Source organism: Mustela nivalis (assembly GCF_964662115.1).
Source record: "Mustela nivalis genome assembly, chromosome: 3".
NCBI classification, from domain to species: Eukaryota; Metazoa; Chordata; class Mammalia; order Carnivora; family Mustelidae; genus Mustela; species Mustela nivalis.
Genome location: NC_139022.1, coordinates 1610526 through 1624357, shown reverse-complemented (window position 1 = coordinate 1624357; position 13832 = coordinate 1610526).

The window sequence follows — 13832 nt, the reverse complement described above, 5'->3', positions numbered from 1 at the left end:
ACCTTCAAGATTAGGAGAAACCTGCAAATCCCCTAAGCCCACCCCTATATTGGTGGTTGCTCTGGTGCAAATTCACAGTCTGAAACACCCTGATCACCGGCATCCAGTCAGACAGCCATGTCCAAGGTCCTGATTCAGAAGATTGAACCTGTCATGTCCGTACGACCTCATTGGAACCCTAGATTAGATTTTCAGGCATCTGTCCTCAGGGGCCTGTCTGGAATACCAGCATATGATACATGTGGTCGCTAAGCCTCACGACAGAACATATCCTGTCCTGAGAAGGAAACCGTGCTTTTCAACGTGTAGCAAATCCTTGGGGTTGGAGAATCCTGAGGGCACCTTAGCCACCAGCACATTCTAAAATCTGCCTCGTAACAAACCAGCATTGTGGCCCATCTGCAAGAGATTCCATGTAAACTCAAGGCCTTGGTCCTTTGCCACATAGGCAACAGACGAACCTGCCTTGTTCCTCAGCTGCAATGTTTAATGGAGCTGTGCTGTCCTGACATCAATATGGGAGAGCTCTACTACCCAAACTTTCCACATGGAGGACCCTGAAGCAAAAAATCCAGACTCCACCATTCCAGTAGAAGGAAACATTGCTATTTGGAGCATCTCAAAAGGCTCAATGTGGGAAATCCCCTATGGCCTCTTGACTTCACCACTCCATTTGTCGGTCATCAAGACACAAACTCTAGTGTGAGCAAACATCTGACATCCGCCCTTACTCAGGTGCTGGATATCTTGAAATAGATGCTTTACATTTGAACTGCCTTCTGCTTGGCACTGAATTGAACCATAGCTTGTGTTTACAATTCCATCCTCACCATACTGGTCCCCAAGGCCTCTTGATATTGAATTCTGGAGCCACAACACAGCATTCTACCTTCCCCATGAAAAGAAGAAATGTCTGCTGAGTCTGCCCATAATCCCCATAAGAGGACCAATCGGCTTGGCTCTCAAAGGAGCCCAGATTTGTAGGCGGCCCTGGCCACTAGTGATGTTTCTGACAGAGTCTGAGCCCAGACCTACTGTCAGCCAGCCAGAGAGCAGGGCCCCATATCTAGCATGTGGGACTGGCCATGGCCCATGTCCGTCATCTCTACACATCATTGTTATTCTGACTTCTTTCCCCAGACTTTGCTGGAATCCTTCCAATGGGGGAACCCAAAACACGATAGAATACTACTCCTTCTCCAAGGTAGGAAACTTGGCTGTTGGGATGGGTGTCCAACCCTCAAAGTAGAAGCCAGGTGCATGGCCAATGAGCGAACACCCTCTCCTAGGGGCTGCCATGGGCACAAACAGGCATTGTGACCCTCAGCCTGAGCATGCTTTCAAACGAGCCCTCTCAGTGGCACCACCAGGATCCTGCATTGCAGGCCTGGTATGCCCCTTGGACCAAATCCTAACTTTTGGTGGGATTTTCCAGGCATCCAGACTCAAAGCCCATCCATGGAATCCCTGTTTTGGGCAACTTTAAGATGGAAAACAGCACTCTTCAGTTCCCCGAAAAAGTAATCAAACTATGGGGAGCCACCAGGATCCTTAGAGAGGAAAAGTCTCCCATGGACCCATGATACCACACCTAAATTCCGAGCCCATCCTGAACACACAATCCAGATAGAAAAGCCTGTGCTACCAACTTCCAGTCACCCTAATTACAGTTCCTGACGAGTTGCTCTCAATGTCTACGGATTGGGCCTGTGACCACCTTGCAACTAACACTAACCCGAATTTTTGTTTGCAGACTTCTCTCCCAAAAACATGGCTCACATGCCCTCCAGGATGGGGTCTCTGGAGCCACACACAGTACTGTGCCTGAAATCCCCAAGGAAACTTTACCCATCACATTTCCTCAAACCCTCCTGATTAGGAGAAACCTCCAAGGCCCCTGATCCCACCCCAATATTGGAATCCGCTCTGGAAAAAATGCACAGTGTGAAACACCCTGATCACCTACATCCAGGCAGACACCCAGGTCAATCGTCCTGAGTCTGAAAATTGAACCTGACATGAAATTAGGACATCATAGGAACCCTAGATTACGTTTGAATCTGAACTGAACTCAGAGGCCTCTTCTGGAATACCAAGTTAGGATACAACATGTGGACCCTGAGCCACACAACAGAACATCTCCTATCCCAAGAAGGAAACTGTGCACTTAAACCTGTGTCAAACCCATAGGGTAGGAGAATCCCTCTTGCCCCACTAGCCACCAGCACATTCTAAGACCTACCGGGTAACAGACCAGCATGGGGACCCATCTGTAAAAGATTCCATGTCAAGTCAAGGCCTTGGCACTTGGCACAAGAGCCACCAATACAAACCTGTAATGTTCATCAGCTGAAATGGTCATTGCACTTGTGCTTTCCAGGCATCCATGTGGAAGGGCTCTGCAACCAAAATTTTCCACATAAGGGACCCCAGAGCAAACAAAACAGAATCCACCTGTCCAGTAGAAGGAAACCTTGCTATTTGGAGCATCTCACAAGCCTCAGCATGGGAAATCCTCCATGGCCTCTTGACGCCACCTCTCCATTTGTCGGTCATCATAGACACAAATTCCAGTGTGAGCAAACATCTTTCATCCGCCCCTACTCAGTTGCTGGATGTCTCGAATGAGTCGTTGAACATTTGAACTGCCTTCTGCTTTGAACTGAATTTAACATTAGCTTGTGTTTACAATTCCATCCTCACCCTACTGGTCCAAAAGTCCTCTTGATAGGGAATTCTGGAGCCACAATGTAGCATTCTGCCTTCCCCATAAAAAGAAGTGCCTGGTAAGACTGTCAAAAAACCCACATGAGTATCATCTGCTCGGCCCTCATGGATCCCCGATTTATAGGCTGCTCTGGCCACTAATGCTGTGTCTGACAGAGCCTGAGCCCTGACCTCGTGTCAGCCACCTAGAAATCAGGACCCATATCCAGCATATGAGACTGGCCATGGCCCAGTCCGTCCTCACTACCCATCCTTGGTATTCGGGCATCTGTCTCCATACCTTTGCAGGAATTCCTGCCAATGGGGGAACCTGAGGCCCAAGAGAGAACTGCTTCTTCCCCATGTTAGGAAATATAGATGCTGGGATGGGTGTCCAACCTTCAGAAAGGGAGCCAGCTTCATGGCCAATGAGACCATTCCTACTCCTGAAGGGTGTCCTGGACACAAACAGCCATTGTGACCCTCAGCCTGAGCATGCTTTCAAACTACCCCTCACAGTTAGATCACCAGGATCCCTCATTGCAGGCCTGGTAGGCCCCTAGGCCCAAATCCTAACCCTTGGTGGAAATTTCTTGGTGTCCAGACCCAGAGCCCGTCTCTGGTATCTCTGTTGTTGAGTGCCCCTAAGATGAAAAACAGCATTCTTCCTTTCCCTGAAAAAGCCACCAAACTATGTGGATCCACCAGGATCCTTAGAAAAGAAAAATCTCCCATGGACTCATGAGAACACACCTGCATTCCGAGGCCATCCTGGACACACAATGCTGATAGAAAAGGCCAGGCTATCGCCATTGAGTCCCCCTAATTCCAGTTCCTGACGAGCTGCTCTCCAGGTCGACTCATTGGACTGGGATCACCATGCTACTAAGTCTAAACCTTGATTTCGTTTGCAGACTTCTCTCACGAAACCATGCCTCATATGTCCTCCAGGATGGGGTCTCTGGAGCCACACCACAGGACTGTGCCTGCCATCCCTAAGGAAACTTTGTCCATCACATTTGCCAAAACCCTCCCAATTAGAGAAACCTCAAAAGCCCCTGATACCACCCCAATATAGGAAGCCGCTCTGGATGCAAACACAAAGTCTGGAACACCCTTATCACCTACATCCAGGCAGACACCCATGTCAATGATCCTTAATCAGAAAATTGAATCTGACATGCCCCTGCGACATAGTTGGAACCCTAGACTAGGCTTCAGGCATCTGTGCTCAGAGGCCTATTCTGGAATACCAAGTTAGGATACAACATGTGGACCCTAGCCACACAACAGAACATCTCCCATCCCAAGAAGGAAACTGTGCCCTTCGACCTGAGCCAATCCCTCAGGTTAGGAGCATCCTGCATGGCACCTTAGGCACCAGCACATTCTAAGATCTCCATGGAAACAAACCAGCATTGGGACACATCTGTAAGAGATTCCATGTCAACTCAAGGCCGTGGCATTTGGCCCAGAGCTACCTGAACTAAACTATCATGTTCATCAGATGCAATGTTCATTGGACGTGTACTTTACAGGGATCCATGCGGGAGAGCTCTGCTACCCAAACTTTCCACATGGGGGTCAGTCGAGCAAACAAACCAGACTCCAACTGTCCAGTAGAAGGAAACCTTGTTGTTTGAAGCATCTCACAATCCAAAGCATGGGTAATCCTCCATGGCCTCTTGAAGCCACCCCTCCATTTGTTGGCCATCATAGACACAAACTCCAGTGTGAGCAAACAACTGGCATCTGCCCTTACTCAGGTACTGGATATCTCGAATAAGCCGCTGCATATTGGAACGGCCTTCTGCTTGGCACTGAATTTAACCATAGCTGGTGTTTACAATTTAATCCTCACCCTAATCATCCCCAAGCCCTCTTGATAGGAAATTCTGGAGCCACAATGAAGCATTCTGCCTTCCCCATAGAAAGAAGAAGTGCCTGGTGAGACTGCCCAAAAACCCCACATGAGGATCATCTGCTCGGCCCTCGAGGATCCCTGATTTATAGGCTGCCCTGGCCACTAGTGCTGTGTCTGACATAGCCTGACACCCAACCTCGTGTCAGCCACCCAGAAAGTGGGGCCCATATCCAGCATGTGAGACTGGTCATGACCCACTCCATACTTTCTTCGCATCCTTGGTTTTCGGGCATCTGTTTCCAGACGTTTGCTGGAATCCCTGCCAATGGGGGAACCTGAAGTCCAATAGAGAACTGCTCCTTCCCCAAGGCAGGGAACCTAGCTATTGGGATGGTTGTCCAACCCTCATATAGGGAGCCAACTGCATGGTCAATGAAACCATGCCCACTCCTGAGGGGTGCCCTAAGAAAAAACAGGCATTGTGACCCTCAGCCTGAGCATGTTTTCAAACAAGCCCTCTCTATTGCACCACCAGGATCCCGCATTGCAGGCCTGGAACGCCCCTAGGCCCAAATCCTAACTGTTGGTGGGAATTTTTTGGTGCTCAGTCCCAGAGCCCGTTTCTGTAATCCCTGTATTGTGGCACCCCAAGATAGAAAACAGCACTCTTCCCTTCCCCGAAAAAGCCACCTAACAATGGTGTTCCACCAGGATCCTTAGAGAGGATCTCCCATGGACCCATGAGACCACACCTGCTTTCTGAGGCCATCCTGGAAACACAATGCAGATAGGAAAGCCTGTGCTACCACCATCGAGTCACCCTAATTACAGTTCCTGAGGAGATGCCCTCCAGGTCGATGCATTGGGCCTGCGATCACTGCACCACTAAGCCTAACCCGAGTATTTGTTTTCAGTTCTTTCCCAAAACCGTGACTCACATGCCCTCTAGGATGAGGTCTCTTTAGCCACACCACAGTACTGTGCCTGCTATCCCGAAGGAAACCTTGCCCATCACAGAGCAACACAACGTTGCCCAAACCCTCCAGATTAGGAGAAACCTACAAGGCCCCTGAGCCTGCCCCAATTTTGGAAGCTGCTCTGGACAAAAATGCACAGTCTGAAACATTCTGGATCACCTATATCCAGACAGACACCCAAGTCAATGGTCCTGAGAGAAAATTAAAACTGACATGCACCTAGGATATCATTGGAACCCTAGATTAGGTTTCAGGCATCTGTCCTCAGAGGCCTGTTCTGGAATACCAAGTTAGGACACAACATGTGGACTCTGAGCCACATAACAGAACATCTCCTGTCCCAAGAAGGAAACTGTGGACTACGACCTGTGCCAAACCCTCAGGGTATAGAATCCTTCATGGACCCTTAACTCTCAGCACATTCTAAGACCTACCAGGTAACAAACCAGCATTGGGACCCAACTGCAAGAGATTACATGTCGACTCAAGGCCTTGGTACTTGGCCCCAGACCCACCATTACAAACCTGTCATGTTCATCAGCTGCAATGGTCATTGCACTTGTGCTTTCCAGGCATCCATGTGGAAGGGCTCTGCTACCAAAAATTTCTACATGGGAGACCCCAGAGCAAACAAACCAGACTCCACCTGTCCAGTAGAAGGAAACCTTGCTATTTGGAGCATCTCACAAATCTCATCATGGGAAATCCTCCATGGCCTCTTGACGCCACCTCTCCATTTGTTGGTCATCATAGACACAAATTCTGGTGTGAGCAAACATCTTTCATCTGCCCTTACTCAGGTGCTGGACGTCTTGAATGAGTTGCTGCACATAGGAACTGCCCTCTATTTTGAACTGAATTTAACCTTAGCTTGTGTTAACAATTCCTTCCTCACCCTACTGGTCCCGAAGCCCTCTGGATATCGAATTCTGGAGCCACAATAAAGCATTCTGCCCTTCCCATAGAAATAAGTGGTGCCTGGTAAGACTGCCCAAAAAATGCACATGAGTATCATCTGCTCGGCCCTCGCGGAACCCCGATTTTTAGGCTGCCCTGGCCACTAATGCTGTGTCTGACAGACCCTGAGTCCCGACCACATGTCAGCCAGCCAGAGAGCACGGCCCATATCCAGCATGTGAGACCGACTGTGGCCCAGTCTGTCCTCACTACCCATCCTTGATATTTGGGCATCTGTCTCCAAACCTTTGCTGGAATCCCTGCCAATGTGGGAACCTCAAGCCCAAGAGAGAACTGCTCCTTCCCCATTGCAGGAAACCTAGCTGTTGGGATGGGTGTCCAACCTTCAAAGAGGGAACCAGCTGCATGGGCAATTAGACCATTCCCACTCTTGAAGGGTGTCCTGGGAACAAACAGGCATTGTGATCCTCAGCCTGAGCATGCTTTCAAACAAGCCCTCTCAGTTGCACCACTAGGATCCTGCATTGCAGGCCCGGTATGCCCCTAGGCCAAAATTCTAACCGTTGGTGGGAATTTCTTGGCGCCCAGACCCAGAGCCCGTCTCTCCAATCCCTGTTTTTGAGCATCCCTAAGACAGAAAACAGCACTCTTCGCTTCCCCGAAAAAGCCACCAAACTATGGGGATCCGCCAAGATCCTTAGAGAGGAAAAATCTCCCATGGACCCATGAGACCCGACCTCCCTTCCGAGGTTATCCTGGACACACAATACCGATAGAAAAGGCTGTGCTACCATTAACGAGTCACCCTAACTACAGTTCCTGATGAGCTGCCCTCCTTGTCAATGCATTGGGCTGCGATCACTGTGTCACTAAGCCTAAACCTAGTTTTCGTTTCAAACTTCTCTCCCAAAACCATGCCTCACATGTCCTCTAGGATGGGGTCTCTGGAGCCACACCACAGGACTGTGCCTGCCATCCTAAGGAAACTTTGCCCATCACATTTTCCCAAACCCTCCAGATTAGGAGAAATCTCCAAGGTCCCTGATGCCACTGTAATATTGGAAGCAGTTTCGGATGCAAATGCAGCCTGAAACACCCTGATCACCTACATCCAGCAGACACCCAATTCAATGGTCCTGAGTCAGAAAATTGAACCCGACTTGCCCTTAGGACATCATTGGAACCCAAGAATAGGTTTTCGGGCATCTGTCCACAGATGGTTGTTCTCGAAAACCAACTTAATATACAACATCTGTTCCCTGAGTCACTCAACAGAACATCTCCTGTCCCTAGAAGGAAATTCTCCCCATTCCAATGTCTCCATGGACACAAACCCACATTAGGACCCATCCTCAGGAGAGTCCATTTCAACTCAACCCCTTTGTTGCTCCCCCTGAGACAGCAGATCGAACCTGTCTTGTCCACTAGGAGACAATTGGAATGTGAGGTGGGCTGCCCAGGCTTCCATCCTCAGAACCCTGCTCTGGAGTCATTCTATATGGGACGTCCTGGGGCATTCCAACAGGTCCCAATTTTCCCGCAGAAAAAATCCTTGCGGTTTGGGGCATCTCACAACTCCCATAGTGGGAAAACCTCCATGGCCTCATGATGACCTGCCCCTTCATGAAGAGGTCACCATGGACAGAAACTCCAACCTGAGTCAACGTCTGAACCTCGCCCTGACTTCAGATGCATAAGATCTCAATTTAACTCTGCAGAATGCGCCTGCCGTGCCGTCGCTCTGAAACCTATGCCTAGCTTGTGTTGTCAGATTATTGTCCTCACACACTTGGCCATAGGCCCTCCAGTTTGGTAATTGCGGAGCCACAATGCAGCACTCTGCCTGCCCTCAAGAAGAAAAAAATTGCCCTCTGGGGATACCCAGAAACCCCAAATGCAGATCAACCTGCACGCCACTCAACTGTACCCCAATTATACAGTCTATCCTGGGCACTAATGCCCTGTCTGACACAGCCTGAGCCTGGACCTCCCGACCTACACCCAGAAAGCTGGCCGGAAACTGAGCACATTCGGACCCACCATGCCCTAGTTCCTCATCTCTTCCCAATCTCGGTTTTCGGGCTTCAGAACCTAAACCTTATCTCCAATCACTGCCTAGGGGTGAACGTGATGCAGAAAACAGAACTTCTCCTTCCCCATGGCAAGACACGTTGTGGTTGGGATTTTGTCCAATGTTCAGTGTAGAAGAAACCAGTGTGGCCCATGAGGCCCCACCCATGCTTGAGGGCTGTGTTGGGTACAAACAGACATTGTGACCCTTTCCTCAAGTAAGCGTGAGCCCTTTCCTCAAGTAAGGCCTCTCAGTGGCTGGACCATGAGCCAGCATATGGGGCTTGCGATGCCCCTAGGCCCTCAATCTTAACCAGAGTTTGGGTTGTCCAGTTGCCCCTCCCGAGGGTTCTGCTCTACAATTTCTCCTTTGGTGACACACCTGAGGTATAAAAACAGAAAGTTCTCCTCCCATCTGACCAAATGACCCCAAACTCTTGGGATCGGGCTAAAACTCCAGAGAGGGAGACTTGTCCATGGGCCTTGAAGCCACCCCAACATTCGACGGCCATCGGTGACACAAAATCCAGAGACAAAAGCCACATCATGCACCTCGCACTCGCCCTTTGTTCATATCCCAAAGAGTTTACCCCGAAGAGATTTACATGGTCTGTAGATCATGTCTGCCATACCTACATCCCCAACCTAAGCCGAGTTTGTGTTTTCAGACTTCTGTCCCCTCAGCCGTGACCAAACACACTACAGACTGGGGCCCGTGGAGCCACACTTCACGACTGTGTGTGCCCTCTCAAATGGAATTCAGCCCATTCCATTGGCCACAACCGTACGAATTAGGAAAGATCTCCAAAGTCCCCGAGGCCATCCCAATAGAGTAGGCCACCCAGGATAAACAGGGACGATCTGACACATGCTGAGCAACAACCTCCACTCAGACCTGTAGACAGAAGTTCCCAGAGAAGAAGATTGAACCAGACAGGCCCCTAGGCCGTAATTTGATCCATTGCTTTGGTTTCCAGGCATCTCTACTCAGAGGCCTGGTTTCCAATCCCAGCATATGAGGGTTTCCTGAGGCACCCATAGGAACAAATCTCATCTCCACATGGGAAACTTGTCCTTTGAAGATGTCTCAAAACCTCCGATTATGAGAATCCTTCAGGAACCCAGTGCCTCCGCCACATTCCAAGGTCCTCATGGACACAAACAGAAATTAGAACCCACACTCAGGAGAGTCCATTTCAACTTGTGCCCCTCAGTTGCTCCCACAGAGCCAGGAGATCGAACCTGTCTTGTCGCTAGGAGACAATTCAATGTGAGGAAGGCTGCCCAGGTATACATCCTTAGAACCGTGCTCTGGAGTCATTCCATATGAGATGTCCTGGAGCCATCCAACAGTCTCAATTGTCCTGTAGAAGGAAACCTTGTGGTTTAGAGCATCTCACAAGTCCCATCGTGGGAAAAATTCCATGGCCTCATGATGCTCCCCTCCCTTCATGAAGGGGCCATCATGGACAGAAACACCAAACTGAGCCAACATCTGATCCTCGCCCTGACTTCAGATGCATGAGATCTCGATTCAGCTCCATAGAGGGTGCCTTCCATGCCCTTGCCCCGAAACCTAAGGCTAGCTTGTGTTCTCAGACTTCTGTCCTCACACTCCTGGCCCACAAGTGTTCCAGTTTGGCAGTACTGGAGCCACAATGTAGCACTCTGTCTACCCTCCAGAAGAACAACGTTACCCTCTGGGGCTACCCAGAAATGCCAAGTGACTATCAACCTGCACGCCATTAGACTCTACCACAATTATACAGTCTAACCCTTGGCACTAATGCCCTGTGTGACACAGCCTGAGCCCGGAACTCCCGACCGACACCCAGACAGCTGACCGCACACTGAGCACATTAGACTCGACATTGCCTTAGGTCCTCATGTCTTCCCAACCTCGTTTTTCAGGCTTCAGAACCTAGACCTTATCTCCAATCGTTGACCAGGGGTGAATGTGATGCAGAAATCAGAACTCATTCTTACCCATGGCAAGAAATATTGTGGGTGTCATGTTGTCCAACATTCAGTGTAGGAGAAAGCTGGTGGCCCATGAGACCCAACCCATGCTTGAGGGCAGCGTAAGGCACAAACACGCATTGTGACCCTCAGCGTGAGCTCTGTTCTCAAGTAAGGCCTCTCAGTGGCTGGACCAAGAACCTGCTTATGGGGCTTACTGTGCCCCTAGGCACCATCCTTAACCGGAGTTTGGGCTGTCAAGTTGCCCATTCCAAGGGCTCTGCTCTAGAATCTCACTTTGGTGAGACAACAAAGGTTAAAAAAAAAAATAACGCGTCCCACAAAATGCACCCTAACTTTTGGGATCAGACTACATCCCCACAGAGGCACATTCCTCCAAGGCCCTGGAGGCCACCCAGACATTCCATGGCCATCGTTGAGATAAAATCCAGAGGCAAAAGACTGAGCAAGCGCATCATACTCGCCATTTGTTCATATCCTGAAGAGTTCTCCTCACAGTCTGTAGATCGGGTCTGCCATACCTATGTCCCCAAACCTAAGCCGAGTTTGTGTTTTCAGACTTCTGTCCCCACAGCCCTGAACAAACACCCTCCATGCTGGGGCCCCTGTTGCCACAACTCAAGACTGTGCCTGTCCTCTCCAAGGGAATTCTGGCCATTCCATTGGCAACAACCGTACACATTAGGAGAACCCTCCAAAGTCCCCGAGGCCATCCCAATAGTGTAGGCTGCCCAGGACAAACAAGGGTGATCTGATATCAGCTGAGCAACAGCCTCCACTCATAACCATAGACAGATGTCCACAGAAAAGAGTATTGAACCAGACAGGACCCTAGGCCATAATCGGATCCATTGCTTGTTTTTCGGACATCTCTCCTCAGAGGCCTGTTTTTCAATATCCGTATATGGGGGTTTCCTGAGGCACCATCAGAGCAAATCTCGTCTTCACATGGGAAACTTGTGGGTTGGAGCTGTGTCAAAAGCTCCGGTTAGGAGAATCCTTCAGGGCCTTGGTGCCACCACCCCATTCCAAGGTCTGCATGGACACAAACCCACATTAAGCCCCATTTACAGAAGAGTTCATTTCAACTCAACCCCCTCGCTTTCTCTTCAAGAGCCAACCGATCGAACCTGTCTTGTCACTAGGAGACAATTGGAATGCGAGGTGGGCTGCCCAGGCATATATCCTTAGAACTGTGCTCTGGAGTCGTTCCATATGGGGCGTCCTGGAGCCTTCCAACAGGTTTCAATTATCTCGCAAAAGGAATTCTGGCGATTTGGAGCATCTCAAAACTCCCATTGAGGGAAAAACCCCATGGCCTCGTGTTGCCCCATCCCCTTCATTAAAGGGCCATCATGGACAGAAACACCAAACTGAACCAACATCTGATCCTCGCCCTGATTTCAGATGCACAGGATCTCGATTCAGCTCTGCAGAGTGTGCCTCCTGTGCCCTTGACCCTAAACTTAAGCCTCTCTTGTGTTCTCAGACTTCCATCCTCACACTCCTGGCTCACAAGCCCTCCAGTTTGGGAATTCCAGAGCCACAGTGAAGCACTCTGCCTGCACTCCAAAAGAAAAATGTTGCCCTATGGGGCTACCCAGAAACTCCAAATGATTATTAACCTGCATGCCATTCACTGTACCCCAATTATACAGCATATGTTGGGCACTAATGCCCTGTCTGACACAGCCTGAGCCCGACATTCCCAACCAACTCCCAGACAGCTGGCTGCACATTGAACACATTGGACCCACCATGGCCTGTGTCATCATCTCATCCCAACCTAGCCTTCTGGCTTCAGAACCTATACCTTAACTCTAATCAAGGCCCAGAGGTGGACATGATACAGAAATCAGATCTTCCCCTTCCCCATGGCAAGAAACCTTGTGGTTGGCATGTTCCCAACCATTCAGTGTAGGAGAAACCAGCATGGTCCAAAGGCCCCGTCCATGCTTGAGTGCCGAGAGAACACAAACACCCATTGGGACCCTCAGCGTGAGTCCTGTCCTCAAGTAAGGCCTTTCGGTGGCTGGACCAAGAAATGGCATATTGAACTTGCCATCCCCTTAGGACCCAATATTTAAACAGATGTTGGGTTGTCCAGTCGTATCTCATCAGGGCTCTGCTCTGGAATCCCTCTTGTGGTGGGACACCTGAAATAACAAAACAGAAATGACTAAACCCATCCCACAGATTGACACAAAACACTTGGGAATGGGCCAAATCCACAGAGAGGGAGACTCGTCGATGGACCATGAGGCCTCCCTGATATTGCACGGCCATGGCTGACACAAAATCCAGAGACAACAGCCTGAGCAAGCGCCTCAAAGTCGCCATTTGTTCCTATCCCAAAGTTGTTCATATCCCAAAGAGTTCTCACGGTCTGTAGATCAGGCCAGCCATTCCTACGTCCCCAAACCTAAGCCGAGTTTGTGTTTTCAGACTTCTGTCCCCCAGGCTGGGACCACACACCCTACAGGCTCAGGCCCTTAAAGCCTAACCTGAGGACAGTACCTGCCCTCTCCAAGGGAATTCTGCCCATCCCATTGGCCACAGCCCTAAAAATAGGATAAACCACCAAAGTCCACGAGGCTCCCCAATACTGTTGGCTTCTCAGAACGAACAGGGGCTATCTGAGCCCATCTGAAAACCTACCTGCACTCAGACCATAGACAGATGTCCCCAGAGGTAAATTGGAGTAAACAGGCCCCTAGGGCCTAATCAGAACCATTGCTTTGTTTTCCAGGCATCTCTCCTCAGAGGCCAGGATTCCAATACCAGCAATGGCTGATTCTTGAGGCACCCATCAAAACAAATCTCGTCTCCACATGGGCATCTTGCACATTGGAGCTGTGTCAAAGCTCTGGTTAGGAGAACCCTTCAGGTCCCCGGTGCCACAGCCTCATTACAAGGTCTCCAAGGACACAAACCCACGTTAGGACCCCTCCGTGGGAGAGTCCATTTCAACTCAGCCCACTTGATTGCTCCCCTGATCCAGCAGGGGATCTTGTCGCTAGGACACAATTGGAATGAGAGACAGGCTGCCCAGCCATCCATCCTTAGAACCCTTCTCAGAATCGTTCCGTACGGGAAGTACTGGATCCAACCAACAGGTCTCAGTGATCCCACAGAATAATTTTTGTGGTTTGGTTCTTCTCACAATCCCCATCATGGTAAAAATTCCATAGCCTTGTGAACCACCCCCTCTTTATGAAGGGGCCATAAGGGACAGAAGCTCCAACCAGAGCAATCGTCTGATCTTCGCCCTGATTTCAGATGCATGAGTTCTTGATTCAACTTTGCAAAGTCTGCCT